Source organism: Topomyia yanbarensis, chromosome 3 (assembly GCF_030247195.1).
Source record: "Topomyia yanbarensis strain Yona2022 chromosome 3, ASM3024719v1, whole genome shotgun sequence".
NCBI classification, from domain to species: Eukaryota; Metazoa; Arthropoda; class Insecta; order Diptera; family Culicidae; genus Topomyia; species Topomyia yanbarensis.
The window spans coordinates 325,193,058-325,212,891 of record NC_080672.1 but is presented as its reverse complement, the minus strand read 5'-3'; the positions used below and the strand labels follow the sequence as shown (position 1 = coordinate 325,212,891).

The window sequence follows — 19,834 nt, the reverse complement described above, 5'->3', positions numbered from 1 at the left end:
TGGGTTTGGATTTGACTTCTTAGATTTAGAATACAGTGAAGACCTTATTTTATCAGCACTTGATTTTATCAGCCCCGATTTTATCTCCGCCCGATTTTATCAGCTTCATATGAAAATTGATAGTTGGTAGTTTGATGGGCTCTAGCAGACGAACCGAATTGAATTCGAGTACATCCTTCCTTGAGGATATTTTTCTTATCTTAGAGATCCGAAATATGCGAACAACATTTTTTTATTTTTTTTTTTTTATTTTGCGCTGTCAGACCCCGTTAAGGGAAGTTTAATCTAAATAATCAGGAAAGGTTTTGAGGCTATGTCTAGGGACTAAAGAAGAATATTTTGAGAGCTTCGGTTTCTTAAAAAGAAACAAAAATATATGTCCCGAATTTATCAATGTCCCAGTTTTATCAGCCTAAAATTCACCAAGGGGCTGATAAAAACGGGTCTTCACTGTACCTATAAAAAATCAACTCTGGGGTAAATTTTCAATATGGTCTAAGTAACGATAGGAGATTTTCTTTATTTACTTTCTCTTCTGTTCATAACTCGGTTCCTTTAAGCTTTATCCCTTAATTCATTGCTTAATACACTAGCCAACATAGTCATCTTTCGATCTGTAATAAATTGGTGCACGCCGCAAAAATTTAAAAAAAAAAGTAAACAAAGAGAGGCTCTCAATGATTCTTCGGTCCTATTGAAAATTTTCCACAAAATTGTGTCTAGCAATAGAAATGAATATATGTGAAAAAATATTCATTATAAATAACTATTTTTTCAAAATTGCTCGCAATATTTCTACTGAACCAATCGTTTTGGAATTTCTTCTTCACATCATTCCACATGTAGCAATGAGAGCTTTTATGATATACCCCTATTGATATCGTCAACAATCGCAGTTTATAGCTGTAATTGCGAGTGTTCCTAACGAATATTCAGCAAATAAAATTACTGATCATCTCCGTCATAGGTTCAGACCATGGTTAGTTCTGTACCAAGAGTGTACAATTACGTCTAGATATTATCGGCATAAAGTTTGATTAACAGTGAATGAATGCAAATTTCAGATTTAATAATTTTGGTTATGAAAGTAGCTTGCTTTTCTTTTTCTTTCAAGAGTGTTCATCTTAACCCATTCATGCCCATGTTGTTTGTGGACAACAACGTTTTTAAACAGCTATAACTTTTGATTGTGACGAGATTTGCTCACAAAAACAAGTAAGGCTCTTTAATGTGATTATTGCCTTTAATTTGAGTTTTAACAGTTACAAGGATCAGCTCTAGAACTGAAGTTATTGCAATTAGTCTGATTTGATCCCAATGGAGCAGTGCTGCCAGGGACAGTTTACGTTGACGACGGATAATGATTTTTTCGTATATCTTCGTTATGGTGCAATATTATTGAAAACTGATAAATTTTATCAATATAGACTGTCGTTGGCTACGTTTTCCACGTAATTGGACTATTGTAATTATTCTAGGAGAATTGCATTGAGAATTAGAAGGTAAAATTGACCAGCTTCTAGCACTGCCATGGAAGCATCTATCTTTATGAAAATAGCCTTTTCGTGTTTCTTGATCCCACCGTTTTCAAGAAAAAATAGTTTTGAAACCCTACATGTACTAGAAAAATGTTGGGCATGAAAGGGTTAATCAATCGACACCTCTCCACATATCATCGCTGTTATGCGATCTTATGGCAAACGCCATTTTGGGGCAAACCAAGTTAGATATGCCATGTTACTGAATTTTAAAATTTCTACAAAGTGGCGTTTTCAGAATTTTTAAATTCTGATGGGTTAATAAGATATAGCGAAACATGTTTATGACAAGCGCCAGTTTCTCGGGTGATCGACTTGTGCTATATTGTGACAACAAAAAAACAGACAACAATCCTAGCTTGTCAGCCTTCTTAAAGCAAAAAAACCTTATAGTAAGCCAAAAGATTTCGCTAATGACATACGTAATTCCTATTCAGATCAACCATAATCATTAGCTAGGCTGTTGTCTTGGGAGTAAAACTTTTCCTACCATAGTTTTTTTTCTGCGAATTGTTGGTTTGTGTTTTCAAGACTATTAAACAAATTTTTTTTTGAGTACTCCACTTGTTTTGGAATATAGGTTGAAATGTGATGAATCATCACTGATGATGTCAACAAAAACATTTTTGATATATATTGTCTCTAAATTGTTGATGAAACCAACTGTTATTTATTTTTTTTCTAATAATAGAGGAAAATTGTGAAAATGAAAATTCTGAAAATGTATAACATTGGGCATAGTGATGGGCCCGAAAATTTCTCACCCAGATGCTGTCGAAGCCTAATTATCTCATTATGAAGGTAAAGTCGGACCTCCGCTAGCTTCCGGTACTTCTGATCTTTAACGCCCAGCACAATTTTGTTGTTCCGGAGGAAGTAACGAAGCAGAAACATTCAAAGTTTGTCAATAAATACATGATTTGGCAGCGATCTGCTCGTGAAAGTAACGGATTGCGCCGTTCCTTTGCTAATGGGTTATACACGTAGGATTTTTAAGCGGATTTCTGAATTTACGCGGTATCCTTTAACGAGGTTTCAATCAACGTGGATTTTGAAATTTACGCGGTTTTCATTCCCGCGGAAATTGAAATTTACGCGGTGTTCATTTACGCTAAATTTGAAATTTACACGGCCTGTATCCCCCGCGTAAAAAAATCTGTGTATTTTATTGTCCGAAAATTTGAATCGGTCTACATGGTAATGTTTTATGTTTTATGTTTTATGTTTTATGTTTTATGTTTTATGTTTTATGTTTTATGTTTTATGTTTTATGTTTTATGTTTTATGTTTTATGTTTTATGTTTTATGTTTTATGTTTTATGTTTTATGTTTTATGTTTTATGTTTTATGTTTTATGTTTTATGTTTTATGTTTTATGTTTTATGTTTTATGTTTTATGTTTTATGTTTTATGTTTTATGTTTTATGTTTTATGTTTTATGTTTTATGTTTTATGTTTTATGTTTTATGTTTTATGTTTTATGTTTTATGTTTTATGTTTTATGTTTTATGTTTTATGTTTTATGTTTTATGTTTTATGTTTTATGTTTTATGTTTTATGTTTTATGTTTTATGTTTTATGTTTTATGTTTTATGTTTTATGTTTTATGTTTTATGTTTTATGTTTTATGTTTTATGTTTTATGTTTTATGTTTTATGTTTTATGTTTTATGTTTTATGTTTTATGTTTTATGTTTTATGTTTTATGTTTTATGTTTTATGTTTTATGTTTTATGTTTTATGTTTTATGTTTTATGTTTTATGTTTTATGTTTTATGTTTTATGTTTTATGTTTTATGTTTTATGTTTTATGTTTTATGTTTTATGTTTTATGTTTTATGTTTTATGTTTTATGTTTTATGTTTTATGTTTTATGTTTTATGTTTTATGTTTTATGTTTTATGTTTTATGTTTTATGTTTTATGTTTTATGTTTTATGTTTTATGTTTTATGTTTTATGTTTTATGTTTTATGTTTTATGTTTTATGTTTTATGTTTTATGTTTTATGTTTTATGTTTTATGTTTTATGTTTTATGTTTTATGTTTTATGTTTTATGTTTTATGTTTTATGTTTTATGTTTTATGTTTTATGTTTTATGTTTTATGTTTTATGTTTTATGTTTTATGTTTTATGTTTTATGTTTTATGTTTTATGTTTTATGTTTTATGTTTTATGTTTTATGTTTTATGTTTTATGTTTTATGTTTTATGTTTTATGTTTTATGTTTTATGTTTTATGTTTTATGTTTTATGTTTTATGTTTTATGTTTTATGTTTTATGTTTTATGTTTTATGTTTTATGTTTTATGTTTTATGTTTTATGTTTTATGTTTTATGTTTTATGTTTTATGTTTTATGTTTTATGTTTTATGTTTTATGTTTTATGTTTTATGTTTTATGTTTTATGTTTTATGTTTTATGTTTTATGTTTTATGTTTTATGTTTTATGTTTTATGTTTTATGTTTTATGTTTTATGTTTTATGTTTTATGTTTTATGTTTTATGTTTTATGTTTTATGTTTTATGTTTTATGTTTTATGTTTTATGTTTTATGTTTTATGTTTTATGTTTTATGTTTTATGTTTTATGTTTTATGTTTTATGTTTTATGTTTTATGTTTTATGTTTTATGTTTTATGTTTTATGTTTTATGTTTTATGTTTTATGTTTTATGTTTTATGTTTTATGTTTTATGTTTTATGTTTTATGTTTTATGTTTTATGTTTTATGTTTTATGTTTTATGTTTTATGTTTTATGTTTTATGTTTTATGTTTTATGTTTTATGTTTTATGTTTTATGTTTTATGTTTTATGTTTTATGTTTTATGTTTTATGTTTTATGTTTTATGTTTTATGTTTTATGTTTTATGTTTTATGTTTTATGTTTTATGTTTTATGTTTTATGTTTTATGTTTTATGTTTTATGTTTTATGTTTTATGTTTTATGTTTTATGTTTTATGTTTTATGTTTTATGTTTTATGTTTTATGTTTTATGTTTTATGTTTTATGTTTTATGTTTTATGTTTTATGTTTTATGTTTTATGTTTTATGTTTTATGTTTTATGTTTTATGTTTTATGTTTTATGTTTTATGTTTTATGTTTTATGTTTTATGTTTTATGTTTTATGTTTTATGTTTTATGTTTTATGTTTTATGTTTTATGTTTTATGTTTTATGTTTTATGTTTTATGTTTTATGTTTTATGTTTTATGTTTTATGTTTTATGTTTTATGTTTTATGTTTTATGTTTTATGTTTTATGTTTTATGTTTTATGTTTTATGTTTTATGTTTTATGTTTTATGTTTTATGTTTTATGTTTTATGTTTTATGTTTTATGTTTTATGTTTTATGTTTTATGTTTTATGTTTTATGTTTTATGTTTTATGTTTTATGTTTTATGTTTTATGTTTTATGTTTTATGTTTTATGTTTTATGTTTTATGTTTTATGTTTTATGTTTTATGTTTTATGTTTTATGTTTTATGTTTTATGTTTTATGTTTTATGTTTTATGTTTTATGTTTTATGTTTTATGTTTTATGTTTTATGTTTTATGTTTTATGTTTTATGTTTTATGTTTTATGTTTTATGTTTTATGTTTTATGTTTTATGTTTTATGTTTTATGTTTTATGTTTTATGTTTTATGTTTTATGTTTTATGTTTTATGTTTTATGTTTTATGTTTTATGTTTTATGTTTTATGTTTTATGTTTTATGTTTTATGTTTTATGTTTTATGTTTTATGTTTTATGTTTTATGTTTTATGTTTTATGTTTTATGTTTTATGTTTTATGTTTTATGTTTTATGTTTTATGTTTTATGTTTTATGTTTTATGTTTTATGTTTTATGTTTTATGTTTTATGTTTTATGTTTTATGTTTTATGTTTTATGTTTTATGTTTTATGTTTTATGTTTTATGTTTTATGTTTTATGTTTTATGTTTTATGTTTTATGTTTTATGTTTTATGTTTTATGTTTTATGTTTTATGTTTTATGTTTTATGTTTTATGTTTTATGTTTTATGTTTTATGTTTTATGTTTTATGTTTTATGTTTTATGTTTTATGTTTTATGTTTTATGTTTTATGTTTTATGTTTTATGTTTTATGTTTTATGTTTTATGTTTTATGTTTTATGTTTTATGTTTTATGTTTTATGTTTTATGTTTTATGTTTTATGTTTTATGTTTTATGTTTTATGTTTTATGTTTTATGTTTTATGTTTTATGTTTTATGTTTTATGTTTTATGTTTTATGTTTTATGTTTTATGTTTTATGTTTTATGTTTTATGTTTTATGTTTTATGTTTTATGTTTTATGTTTTATGTTTTATGTTTTATGTTTTATGTTTTATGTTTTATGTTTTATGTTTTATGTTTTATGTTTTATGTTTTATGTTTTATGTTTTATGTTTTATGTTTTATGTTTTATGTTTTATGTTTTATGTTTTATGTTTTATGTTTTATGTTTTATGTTTTATGTTTTATGTTTTATGTTTTATGTTTTATGTTTTATGTTTTATGTTTTATGTTTTATGTTTTATGTTTTATGTTTTATGTTTTATGTTTTATGTTTTATGTTTTATGTTTTATGTTTTATGTTTTATGTTTTATGTTTTATGTTTTATGTTTTATGTTTTATGTTTTATGTTTTATGTTTTATGTTTTATGTTTTATGTTTTATGTTTTATGTTTTATGTTTTATGTTTTATGTTTTATGTTTTATGTTTTATGTTTTATGTTTTATGTTTTATGTTTTATGTTTTATGTTTTATGTTTTATGTTTTATGTTTTATGTTTTATGTTTTATGTTTTATGTTTTATGTTTTATGTTTTATGTTTTATGTTTTATGTTTTATGTTTTATGTTTTATGTTTTATGTTTTATGTTTTATGTTTTATGTTTTATGTTTTATGTTTTATGTTTTATGTTTTATGTTTTATGTTTTATGTTTTATGTTTTATGTTTTATGTTTTATGTTTTATGTTTTATGTTTTATGTTTTATGTTTTATGTTTTATGTTTTATGTTTTATGTTTTATGTTTTATGTTTTATGTTTTATGTTTTATGTTTTATGTTTTATGTTTTATGTTTTATGTTTTATGTTTTATGTTTTATGTTTTATGTTTTATGTTTTATGTTTTATGTTTTATGTTTTATGTTTTATGTTTTATGTTTTATGTTTTATGTTTTATGTTTTATGTTTTATGTTTTATGTTTTATGTTTTATGTTTTATGTTTTATGTTTTATGTTTTATGTTTTATGTTTTATGTTTTATGTTTTATGTTTTATGTTTTATGTTTTATGTTTTATGTTTTATGTTTTATGTTTTATGTTTTATGTTTTATGTTTTATGTTTTATGTTTTATGTTTTATGTTTTATGTTTTATGTTTTATGTTTTATGTTTTATGTTTTATGTTTTATGTTTTATGTTTTATGTTTTATGTTTTATGTTTTATGTTTTATGTTTTATGTTTTATGTTTTATGTTTTATGTTTTATGTTTTATGTTTTATGTTTTATGTTTTATGTTTTATGTTTTATGTTTTATGTTTTATGTTTTATGTTTTATGTTTTATGTTTTATGTTTTATGTTTTATGTTTTATGTTTTATGTTTTATGTTTTATGTTTTATGTTTTATGTTTTATGTTTTATGTTTTATGTTTTATGTTTTATGTTTTATGTTTTATGTTTTATGTTTTATGTTTTATGTTTTATGTTTTATGTTTTATGTTTTATGTTTTATGTTTTATGTTTTATGTTTTATGTTTTATGTTTTATGTTTTATGTTTTATGTTTTATGTTTTATGTTTTATGTTTTATGTTTTATGTTTTATGTTTTATGTTTTATGTTTTATGTTTTATGTTTTATGTTTTATGTTTTATGTTTTATGTTTTATGTTTTATGTTTTATGTTTTATGTTTTATGTTTTATGTTTTATGTTTTATGTTTTATGTTTTATGTTTTATGTTTTATGTTTTATGTTTTATGTTTTATGTTTTATGTTTTATGTTTTATGTTTTATGTTTTATGTTTTATGTTTTATGTTTTATGTTTTATGTTTTATGTTTTATGTTTTATGTTTTATGTTTTATGTTTTATGTTTTATGTTTTATGTTTTATGTTTTATGTTTTATGTTTTATGTTTTATGTTTTATGTTTTATGTTTTATGTTTTATGTTTTATGTTTTATGTTTTATGTTTTATGTTTTATGTTTTATGTTTTATGTTTTATGTTTTATGTTTTATGTTTTATGTTTTATGTTTTATGTTTTATGTTTTATGTTTTATGTTTTATGTTTTATGTTTTATGTTTTATGTTTTATGTTTTATGTTTTATGTTTTATGTTTTATGTTTTATGTTTTATGTTTTATGTTTTATGTTTTATGTTTTATGTTTTATGTTTTATGTTTTATGTTTTATGTTTTATGTTTTATGTTTTATGTTTTATGTTTTATGTTTTATGTTTTATGTTTTATGTTTTATGTTTTATGTTTTATGTTTTATGTTTTATGTTTTATGTTTTATGTTTTATGTTTTATGTTTTATGTTTTATGTTTTATGTTTTATGTTTTATGTTTTATGTTTTATGTTTTATGTTTTATGTTTTATGTTTTATGTTTTATGTTTTATGTTTTATGTTTTATGTTTTATGTTTTATGTTTTATGTTTTATGTTTTATGTTTTGTTTTATGAAAACTATTTTTCATGACTTCTGGCGCTAAAAATAATTCTACGCGGTCATTTTTAAAACTATTTTAAACATTTTGAGTGTTCCGGAAAAAAAGAAAAAATTACTCTTTCCAACTATATGTTATGTTTTGTTCTTTTATCAAAAATACTTTGCGGTTTTAAAGCAACAATATGAAAACTACCACATTTTTGCGATTTTTCCATGAAATTTATGAAAATTGCTTAACATTCTTCTAAAAAACGTTTTTGTTTAGAGAGAACATTGAATTTTGCATTCAACGGCTTATTTATGATCAAAATCGGTTAAAAAATGGCAGAGGTATCAATTTTTTTTTCAAATTATAAACTTGCTCGCTGAACTCTTAGGGGGTTAGTAAGGTATTGTCTCGCACTATAGGATTCGACAATCATATCTTCTGTCATTATTTCCAATTTCAAGTTCAAAGTTCACATACATACTTTTGAATGTATACGTAATCGAGCTAAAAAATCTATTTTTTGAAACTTTTATATGAGACCGTCCCCTTAAAAGTCCATGCGAGCAAATTTCTAATTTGGAAAAGTATTAATAACTCTGCCATCCACGGACCTATTTATGATCAAGATCGGTTGAAAAATGCCAGAGTTATTATTACTTTTCCAAATTAAAAACTTGCTCGCATGGACTTATAAGGGGACGGTCTCATATAAAATTTTCGAAAAATAGATAGGAGAATACTCCATTAATTTATATTTAAACAAAGACGTTTTCCAATAAAAATGTTGAGAATTTTTCAAATTTTTAATGAAAAAATCATGAAATAATGGTTATTTTCATATTGTTGTCCCAAAACCGCACTTTCAACATGACAAAGCGTACCGTTGGAAAGGTAATTTTTTTTTCTTTATAAAATTCTCAAAAAATTAAAAATTGGTTAAAAAATGACAGCGAAGAAAATTTTATAGCGCCGAAAGTCCCGAAGAATAGTTTTTTTTTGCTATAAATCAAGATTTTGAGGATATATCAAATTGATCAAACATGGTTTTGTGTTCTATTTGACCAGACCTTTTACCGTTAACAGACCACTTTAAAAGTACATTCAATATTTTTAAATTGGAGCACCGTGTTATCAGCGTTGAAAAAAAAAACAATTTTTCTTATTTTATTTTAGGAAGATTACAAATTTATATTGACAAATTTTATCCAAAACAGTTGAGAATGTAGAAATAAAATCAGAAATAAGTTCACATTTTGAACGATTTTTACTGATTATTTGAAGGCGACTATTAAATTTCTGTATAAATATTGCTACTGCATATATGCTGTTCATCAGCAAAATATGAACAATCATCGGTACAATAGAGTGTATGTTTTAAATCTTGCCCAATCTGTCTTAGCGTTTATAAAGTGGAACATTTATGAAAAATTCAAATGCAGCTTAGATTTCGTCGTTATTATGGAACCATTTCGAATAGACATTTTCATACAAGCTTTCATACAATAAACCTTTCGTTTCGAGATGCGCAATGTCACCCCTGTACTGATAGCGTTCCAAACCTTAGCCATGGCGGAAAGTTTTGTGGAGAATAACAACATTAGACACGTCGTTGTGCATGACAATGTTAGAAACAAAATACCCCTTTTATGTGGACGACGATGAGATTGATGTGCGTCTACGCGATCCATCCTCGGATGCTAGCAATATGTTCATTGCAGCGGAATACGAAGTAGTGAAATCTGTTAAATTTGAAGCTTAGAGACTTTTATTCCCAGGTAAACTCAGGTTTCTTTGCGCGGGGGATACGTGCCTGCTAAAAACCTTAATAATGTGAAAACCCGCGTAAAAACCAGGTTTGATTGTAAATCCGCGTAATATATCAATAATTTTTATCCCTGCCTGGATAGCTGAATATGAAATATTTAAACCGCAATTAAATATGGGGGGTTTTCGGCCGTAGCTACCGTCACCTTAGGGTTACTCGATGAAAGTTCCCCGACTGAAAGAGAAGCAACTTTAAAACAAACTGATGTCATAACTTCACCGAACCGATCATGTGGGGCACATTAGTAAAACGAACGAGTTGTCCCGATTTCAACTGTGTCGCAGTTCAGCCGGCATAGTTTGTACCATATAGGGTAAAGTACCTATTTTCACCATACTAAGGAGGGTGCCTCACTAATTTATTAATTACTCGGCCTACAATCAATGCAATGCGTACAAATTGATATCAACAGGTTTGCTTTGTTGTTAAGAACTAAGAAAATGACACAAATATGACGAAAACGGTGAAATTCTCATGTTTGAGCGCAACGAAACTTCGAATCGAGTGCCCCTATTATTGCGCTACCATTTGACTTAAGGCGTTGAACAAAGATAACGGGCGCTGCTCTAATCAACGGATTCAAATGGGTAGGGTGATAGAAGGAACATGGCGAAAACAGGCTCATCACCCTAATATGCTGTGAGTTTTGTTGCATAGTGAAAAATTGTTTTAAACAGTAAACACAGCATACTTTTAGACGGTAAATCATGTTTGGGGCACCTGAAGCTATTTTTTTTGCGAGACAGCACAAGTAGCAAACTGTAGTTAGTAACACCGCCGCTGCAGATGAATGATACCGACACGGACACTGAAGACGGAGTGTAAGAAGTGTAACAATCCCCATTATGTTAATTCATTCGTCGTAGCTTCTGAAGCTGTGCATTCATTGAGGCCTTGAGTCGTGTGGCTGCTTTGTGTATAATTTGGTTCAAAAGACCCAGTGCACTCGAATACTGGTTTACTGGTACATACTTCTATTTAAGACTTGCTCAGTTTCAAGGAAGTGGAAACCTAAGATTTACTGGTTGCAAAGAGCGACTGGATGAATATAAGATCTTCGATATTGCTCCAGCTTTTGTTCATTATTTTAATTTTAGAAAATCTTTTCACTATCTTTAAATTTGAAGGTTGAACGTAAATATGACTATATACTTATCATGTTTGGAGTCATACTTACGAATGTACTTTGAAGCCACCGGTATTGATTACGAACTTGATCGGGGAGATGCCACCTACAATGTTCCATCAGCCACCACAAGTGGAATGTGCAAAATCGATGTTAATCTACCAACACAACTTGATGGCGAATGTGTAGAAGGAAGATGGGTGAAAATTTGCCGCCAAAGATGAGGGTGCTAAAAATGCAGCGTGCATATCATTTGCGCCTATGACCTGTACAGGTACACATACTTACGCAACAGTGCAGTAGTATAGTAAAGGTGCCAGGCAGCCGCTGACCAGCCTATGTGTACGGGACCAGGTCGTGCAGCATCTCTATAGCCGATCGCGACTGCGCGCAATCTGGTTCATCGCGGAAAGCTTGTTTTGAGGAACGCGAGCTGTCGGTCGGTGATGGGGTGACGTAAAATCCGTGCATCCACAGAAAAGGAGATCGGGCTTGTTATTTTATTTTCATGCTTTCGATTTCGTTGGCTCAGACCTCGCGGGGGTTCGTTACGGGAGGCGAGATGATGACAAAAAAGCCAGAACCGGTGATGCAGGTTGGAGGTGCAAATACATACAGCGAAACTAGTTTTTTAACTCATCTGCGAAGATACGTGCCAATATGGAAGGAATCTTTGGGTTGTACAGTTTAAATTATTAGTTTAGTTCATCAACATTTCAAATGCGTTACTTGACCTATTAGAATCTTGGGAATCTTGTTGAGTTAGCACACTGAATAAAAAATCCTACAGTGAGTATAATTTCTAGGTGATAAATATGATTACTACAAACACAATCAAAAAAGCAGGTCAAGATCCATTGGAATTGACATTTTAATATAGAAAACATGTTTCATTGCACCTGCAGTTCCATTAGGTTTTTTGGTGACCGATAGAATGAGTGTAGCGATTAAGCGAATCGATAGTTTTGTTGACGGCACGAAGTTCAAGGGTATGTCGTATTATACTGTGCAACAATTTTCATGCTTTTTATTTTTAGCTTTAGATTTAGCTGGCGTTTTTCTCATGATGTAGCTAGTTCCAGCACCGATGATCATTCAAAATCAATTAAGGTTGTCTAACGTGTTTTTTTTCTGGTCACATAATTAGCGTCTCATCCTCGGCGGATGATTAGCATAGGGAGTTCGTCTGTAATGCGGTATAAAGTTTCCTTTTCGTTACGGATACCATAGTATCCGTACCAGTAGAACTCCTTCAACGTCTCCAATGGCTTTTTCGAAACGGCTTAGAATCTCCACCTATTCACGAGTGGGCGGTATCAGGGAACCTACATACTTCGTGAGACACTACCAGATTACGACTGAAAGAGACGACGGCGATGATGATTATACGGTGCCGATCGGTTACTTTTGCTAGTCTTTTTCGATTTTTCTTTCGTTAAACATTAATTGCAGAATATATGGATTCGCGTTAAGTTTTAGGTATTACTGTAATCGAAGTTCACCTGAGTAGGTATAATTATTTTGAAAATGTTCAAACCATATTATGGTGTAGGGACTATCGGAGCCACCCGATTGAGATGATTTGAAAAGGAGGATATCTTTACCTTTCTAATCATTGATAGGAGATCCTCAAATATTCCCGTGGAAGTGATTACGTCTGGGTAAGCGAAGTACGTTGCGGATACCTCTCTCCCTTTTGGCCCTTAATGCAAGCCAATTACATTCAATGAGCCCTTGTAATAAAACAGTTATTTTGCCCTTGTAATAAAACAATTGATTCCAATTTAATGCAGTTTGTTCCATTCAAAACGGGAAGAACCGTCTTCACGCATGGGAACACTGGATCAATGCCAAGGATAGAATGTAAAATGATTCTAAAGGCCAAATTCAAAAAAAAAATGTCGCGCTCATTTTCGTTTTTTATCGTGTGGATAACAACGGATCGGTATTTGAAGTCGCATATTGAACCGCATCCTATGTGATCAAGATGCTAAAAGAGCATCAGACAGCCAAAACGGAGTGATAATAGCGGTAGGAAACGAGGCCTGACCGATAGTATTGAACCAATTCAAGCGTCACACAGAGGAGTAACTAGAACAAATTCTTGGCTAAAAACCAAAATATTTTTTTTCGATTTTTTTGCTTCGTTATATTTTTTTACATACCTAAGAACCTACTGTATAACGTGGCAAAATAAGGAGTATATCATAAATTGTTAAAGAATTTTTGCATGTATGCCCAATGGTGATATTTTAAGGGATATTTTAATCGTTTTCGTTATATATTCAGTAAAACTGCTTTCTAGTGATGATGACTGTATTAAATAAGACTATATTGTTACAAACCTAGTTCAACACAACCGTTTGTTTAACTTCAGCTTAAAACTAACTAAAAAAAGTAGACTTGCTGTGCATTGCACCAACTTTAACAAATACCTTTTTTAAACATTTTATTCCAAATTTGAATGATAAAAAAGTTACATTATACGGTTAGATCCGGCAAAGTTGCTGAAGCAGTATTACAAAACAAGATTTCAGCTATACAAAAAATATTCGAACTCTTCCGATCTTGTCCGATCCACCAATCCCAAGCGATTTGAAAATATTGAAATTTTTACTAATTTGAGGTACACCGAAATGCGGTAGGGCCAAATATTATGTTTGCCAAAATGTATCTCTATGAAAATATGCACAGGCGTCCCTTTTCTTCTCCCTTTCCCACTGATCAAATGTTTATGCAACTGGAAAACAAATGTATTCACAAAGATCACCTAGAAATTACTAGTATTCGAAAGGGTATAGAAAATTGGCCTCTGCACTGGTTGGTGGGTAGATGCCAAATTGTTCCAAAAACTAGTAATTGTCTATTTTTAGTTCATATTAAGGCATAATAACAACAATTGCAACAGGGACCCAAAGCTGTCGATCTACAAGGACCATTACAGAATACCTTGGACAATTTGTCTGCTTGGGCTATTAAGCTGGGTATCGAATTCTCTACGGAGAAAACTGAGCTAGTTGTATTTTCAAGGAAGCGTGAACCAGCACAACTACAGCTTCTATTAATGGGTCAAACTATCGCTCAGGTCTTCACAGTAAAATATCTAGGGGTCTGGTTCGACTCGAAAGGTACTTGGGGATGCCATATTCGGTATCTGAAACAGAAATGCCAACAAAGGATCAACTTTCTTCGTACAATAACCGGAACATGGTGGGGTGCCCACCCAGGAGACCTAATTAGGTTGTATCAAACAACGATACTGTCGGTAATGGAATACGGATGCTTCTGCTTTCGCTCCGCCGCGAACATACATTTCATCAAACTCGAAAGAATTCAGTATCGTTGTTTGCGTATCGCCTTAGGGTGCATGCAGTCGACCCATACGATGAGTCTCGAAGTGCTGTTGGGCGTTCTCCCGTTGAAAAATCGATTTTGGGAACTCTCATATCGATTGCTCATTCGATGCGATATCTTGAACCCGGTCGTGATTGAAAATTTCGAAAGGCTTGTTGAGCTCAATTCTCAGACCCGTTTCATGTCCCTGTACTTTGACTACATGGCGCAGAATATTAACCCTTCTTCTTACAATCCCAACCGTGTGCATTTCATAAATACTTCTGAATCTACTGTTTTCTTCGACACATCCATGAAAGACGAGATTAGTGGAATTCCGGACCACATACGCCCACAAGTGGTTCCAAACATTTTTTATAATAAATTCCGAGAAGTCGACTGTTCTAAGATGTTTTATACTGACGGATCAAACCTCGAAGGATCCACTGGCTTCGGTATTTTCAATCAAAAGTTCACCGCCTCCTACAAACTCAGTGACCCTGCTTCAGTTTACGCCGCAGAACTAGCTGCCATTCAGTATACCCTTGGAGTCATTGAAACATTACCCGCAGACCATTACTTCATCGTATCGGATAGCCTCAGTTCCATTGACGCTATTCGCTCGATGAAACAAGGCAAGCACTCCTCGTATTTTTTGGGGAAAATACGGGAGCTACTGAGTGCTTTATCTGACAACTCTTTCCAGATTACCTTGGTATGGGTCCCTTCTCATTGCTCCATTCCGGGCAATGAGAAGGCAGACTCCTTAGCTAAGGTGGGTGCCTTAGAAGGAGACGTTTACGAAAGACCAATTTGCTTCAGCGAATTTTTCAGTATTACTCATCAGAGAACCCTCGAAAGTTGGCAAACTTCGTGGAGCAGTGGAGAGCTGGGAAGGTGGCTACATTCGATAATCCCTAAGGTATCGACGAAACCTTGGTTCAAGGGGATGGATGTGGGTCGAGACTTCATTCGTGTGATGTCCCGACTCATGGCAAACCATTACACGCTGGATGCACATCTCCGGCGTATTGGGCTCGTGGATAGTGGTATCTGCGCTTGTGGCGACGGCTATCACGACATCGAGCACATTGTCTGGGCGTGCACCGAGTACAGTTCCGCTAGGTCTCGGCTAATGGATACCCTGCGGGCCCGAGGAAGACCAACCAACGTCCCGGTTCGAGATGTGCTGGCAAGCCGCGATGTTCTCTATATGTCCCTTATATACACCTTTGTGAAAACCATCAATATACAAGTCTAACTGCCCCTTGTTATCTCCTTATCATTCTCAGAACGCTCTTCCACCTGTATCAAACCATCTGTATCGAATGAGCCAACAAACACGGGACCTACGGCACGAACATAACACGCTTAACTCGAAATGTAGCCGATCCACATCTGAGCCGTACTACGAAATCGTCTGGAAAAACCCCTGCCATCTTGAGGAGGACCACCCGGCGTCCCAGTACATGATTCCCCTGATGAAGGCCACCCGAGTTTGTAATCCATCCGTTGATCTCACGATGCCTGAAACTGAAATAATTTTCTCTCCCTGCCATCTTTGTCTACCCTCCCTCCCCTGACTCTTATACCCAGAAGTAACACCCCTACCCCCCCCCCCCCCCATCATCACGAAGCATTTAGCTCTTCTTGTCTCTTCTAGTTTTAACTATTATATTATATAATCTCGTTGAAATTGCCCAACTCTACTACCCACAAAAATAACTATAATTACGAATCTTTACAAAATTCAATCATGCCCTCTAGTTATTCCTAGTTTTAAGTTAGTCGTAAAAAATTGTCCCCCTTAATTAAACATTATTTGCTCCAATAATCTCACTGATAAAAATGTCAAACCATATTGCCACAAAAACTAAATGACCCCCCTAATCTTACGAAAACAATATTATCCCCTTGTGTAGATGTATAAGATAGCTATAAAATCGCATTAGTTTCATTTTTAAAAAATCAATATGTAATCCCCTAGTTTTAAGCAATTTAAAATGTAAAACAAAACAAAATTGGCTCCTTTAAGCTAACGCAACGTGCCTTATCAAATAAACGATTTGAATAAAACAAAAAAAAAAAAAACAATTGCAACAGCAAATAATTTTGGCCCGGATTCGACCCCAATTACTCCTCTGTGCGCCAATGCAACGTGGATCTGGCAAATATTCAGTTCGTTCTCACATCTGGGACCGCACAGTAGTCGGAAATCGAACAACCTGTTTTAAAGCACCTAGTGGTGCAATTGTGCCTGTCTTATTTGTCTACTAAACTACGATGAACTGTACGTCTTAAATATGTGGTCTCATTTTTCAACTTATCGTCAGAATCCCGGAATGATTTACTGCTAATCAAACAATAAGAAGTAAGCCACCTTAATTTCTCCTTGAATTTCTGATTCAAATCTACTTGTTTCTATACTCGTACTGGTCTAGTTTGAAGTACATCACACATTAGGAAAACTGACATTTTTTAGCGGTTGGTGGCAAATATATTGCCTCCTATTTCAATTCAATTTATTGTTTTCTTTGTAATTTTTTCCAATCATAAATCAAGTTTAAAAATATAAAAAAACTTTTCGAACCGAAAGATATCACAAACAACATTTGTCATTTATTTGGTGTTTGCTTCGTTAAAATTGGTTAATTAGCCCGTAGTATTTTTTTTAAACAGGTTAAAAACCTAAAATGTCAAACCGCACCAAAAAACTTTTTGTTTTACGAAAAACTCATCTGAAATTGATTGTCAATGTCAAATACTACCGAAAAATTGGATTTTTCAACGAAATTTTCATTTCACCCGTTAGAAAAATTTTGACTCAGGGTGATTTTTTCTGTTCTTTGTGGATTGATTACACTTAAATTACCGGAAAATCTTTCTACTGCCTATGATTGCAAGTCAGTCCCATAAAGATAGGAAATACCATAGAAAATAGGACGAATATGCGATCATGGGCCGTGTAGCATTAAAATGGCCTAAAGGTACCATAACAACATTTAATTTGATATCTGTTTTAGATAATGACGAGACACATGATCCGCTCGTTTCGGTTTTCATCTGCTAAATGCTTAATTAACGATACATTTTTTTCGATTCCAAGTTATCTAAAGGCGAGCTTTCAAAGTTCTGTTGGTTTTATTGCATGCCACAACAACATTTTTCATATACATACCTGATTCTTTTTTTTTGGATTATGGTATCGATGGCAACTATTTTTAAGCGTCTTATGGGATAAAAGGCCCAAAAATTAATGAGTGAAACGAGCGAATGAATATCGCTTCAAAAAAATAACTCGAAACCGACTCCGGCCGATTGCCATCCGGTCCAAAGGGATTCTAATTTGAGTTATTGCTGTAGATTTGAATATTGGCAACCGATAGGCAAACACCAATTTTTACCGAAAAAATAACTTTTGTACATATTTTAAATTTGAAGTTCTCGTGTATGCAGCATATCGAAATATAGAACATGTATATGAAATTTTATTCACACTTATTTTCATAAATATAACTTTTTTATTCTAACTTTTAAAGACTCATATCTTTGGTGAAAATTTGTATTACATTGCTTTAAACGTATTTTAAGTAAGTCAAACTAAGATCAAATTTGTTTTAAACATTAATATTAGAACATTATGTTTTAAACGCTTTTTTGCAAATAATCTAATATATCACGATATTTTGAATACATGGAGCATTTATGTCTTCAATAAAGTTGTTCCTAATATTATTCCCATCAACTAAAGACTGTCAACACAAAGTCTCTAAATAATATTTTTGAACAGTTGTTTCTCTATAATTACTTCTAGGGAAACTAATCCCCAAAATTAATTCTTCAAAAGATGCGTTGTAATATGTTATATTTTGTTTTAAAGCATAAGCATAAGCATAAGCATAAGAGATCGCTCGTAGTTGCTACTTCGTTATTGACCAGAACCAAATTCGGTTGCAAAATGTTCATTGGAACAACATGCTTGGGAATAACATGATGAGCCACATTGTACAATCTATTCTGATCCCTGCATGCTGATCAATACCGACGCCGGCCACGTCCGAATGCAGATCTTCTGGGAAAGGAAGGAATGTTAGTCCGATACATGTTGCTACTAGAGACCGAGGAATCCTCTGCATCTCCACATGTATCACGGGAATGGGAGAGTTGTTAGTAAGTGTGCCAGTAGCGTTATCATGTAATAATTGATCTAGTTCATTAGGTAGTAGTTTAGTAAGTTTTCGAGAACAAGATCGCTCGAAAAAGAAGATCTTGTTTTGTTTTTGGTTCTTTTTAAACACTGGCTAGCCGGCTACCGAGAGTATCCTATGTTTTCTAAACAAAAGCAATTTCAACTCCACATAGCCGATCGTGGGAGTATTGCCTAGAAAAGCTAATCTTATCTGCATAATAGGCCGGATCACTATTTATTGCGACATTATTTAGACTAATTTCGCTATACCTTCTCCACAATATATTTTTTGGGTTGCAAACTACCGAGTGATAACACGTTATACACACAAAGAGTTATGATAGCTCGAGATGTTATAAATCAACGAAAGTATTTCCTATTTCTAATATCGGATTGTTTGCGGAATACACGTATACGAACGATTATATCGAACATTAAAGGGAAATACAGAGGCTCGTTAACCTGATGCACGGGCTTGCCACCAATAACGGAACTTGAAATTAGATTCATTAAAACAGACGCGGCGAATTTTCAGTACGTATTGACCCGCGATCATCGATACTAGTCAAATTAAAGTCTTATTGGAGCTGATTTCCCAACAACTATTCATTTGGACGGTATTGTTTTCTCCGTTAGATCTGTTCGCACCCTCTCATTCTGCTACTATTGGCAAAAGGCTGATAGCACCCAGTCGTCGCCGGTCAAAGGACCAAATGCCATTAACAAACTTAGACTGGAGGCATGAGATAGAATTGAAAGCTGAATGAACATGACAGCAAAACACTTATTCTTCGTGCTGACATAACTGAAGGTAATTGCTTACCGATCCCCGATTCCTCTCGCGAATTGTCAATTCTCAAACCTTATACATGATTGAAGTCATCATTACACTCAAATAAGGCCATGTGTTTTCCCTAAGCACATTGAATGCTCTTTGGATCAGTTCCCCCGTTGGTAAAACAAACCCTAAAGAAACATAGAAATTAGTTTGCTCAGTCCAAAGAAAAATTTGCCGACCGGCAGATACGTGTTCCCGAATATTAAAGAATCAAAACCTCTCCTCATACGCAATAAAATAAGAAAGTAAAAAAAAAACAGTTGAATATCCAAGGCGGCTCATTTCTAAAGATAGCACCGCCTATGAAACACCC

The 19,834-nt window shown here is 30.8% G+C and overlaps 1 protein-coding gene across 1 annotated transcript in view; it reads right to left on the bottom strand.

Moving 5' to 3' along the window:
- LOC131693578 (collectin-10) overlaps window positions 1-19,834 on the bottom strand; it is a 225,607-nt gene that overhangs the window by 55,393 nt on the left and 150,380 nt on the right. The gene's annotated exons all lie outside the window — the stretch shown is intronic.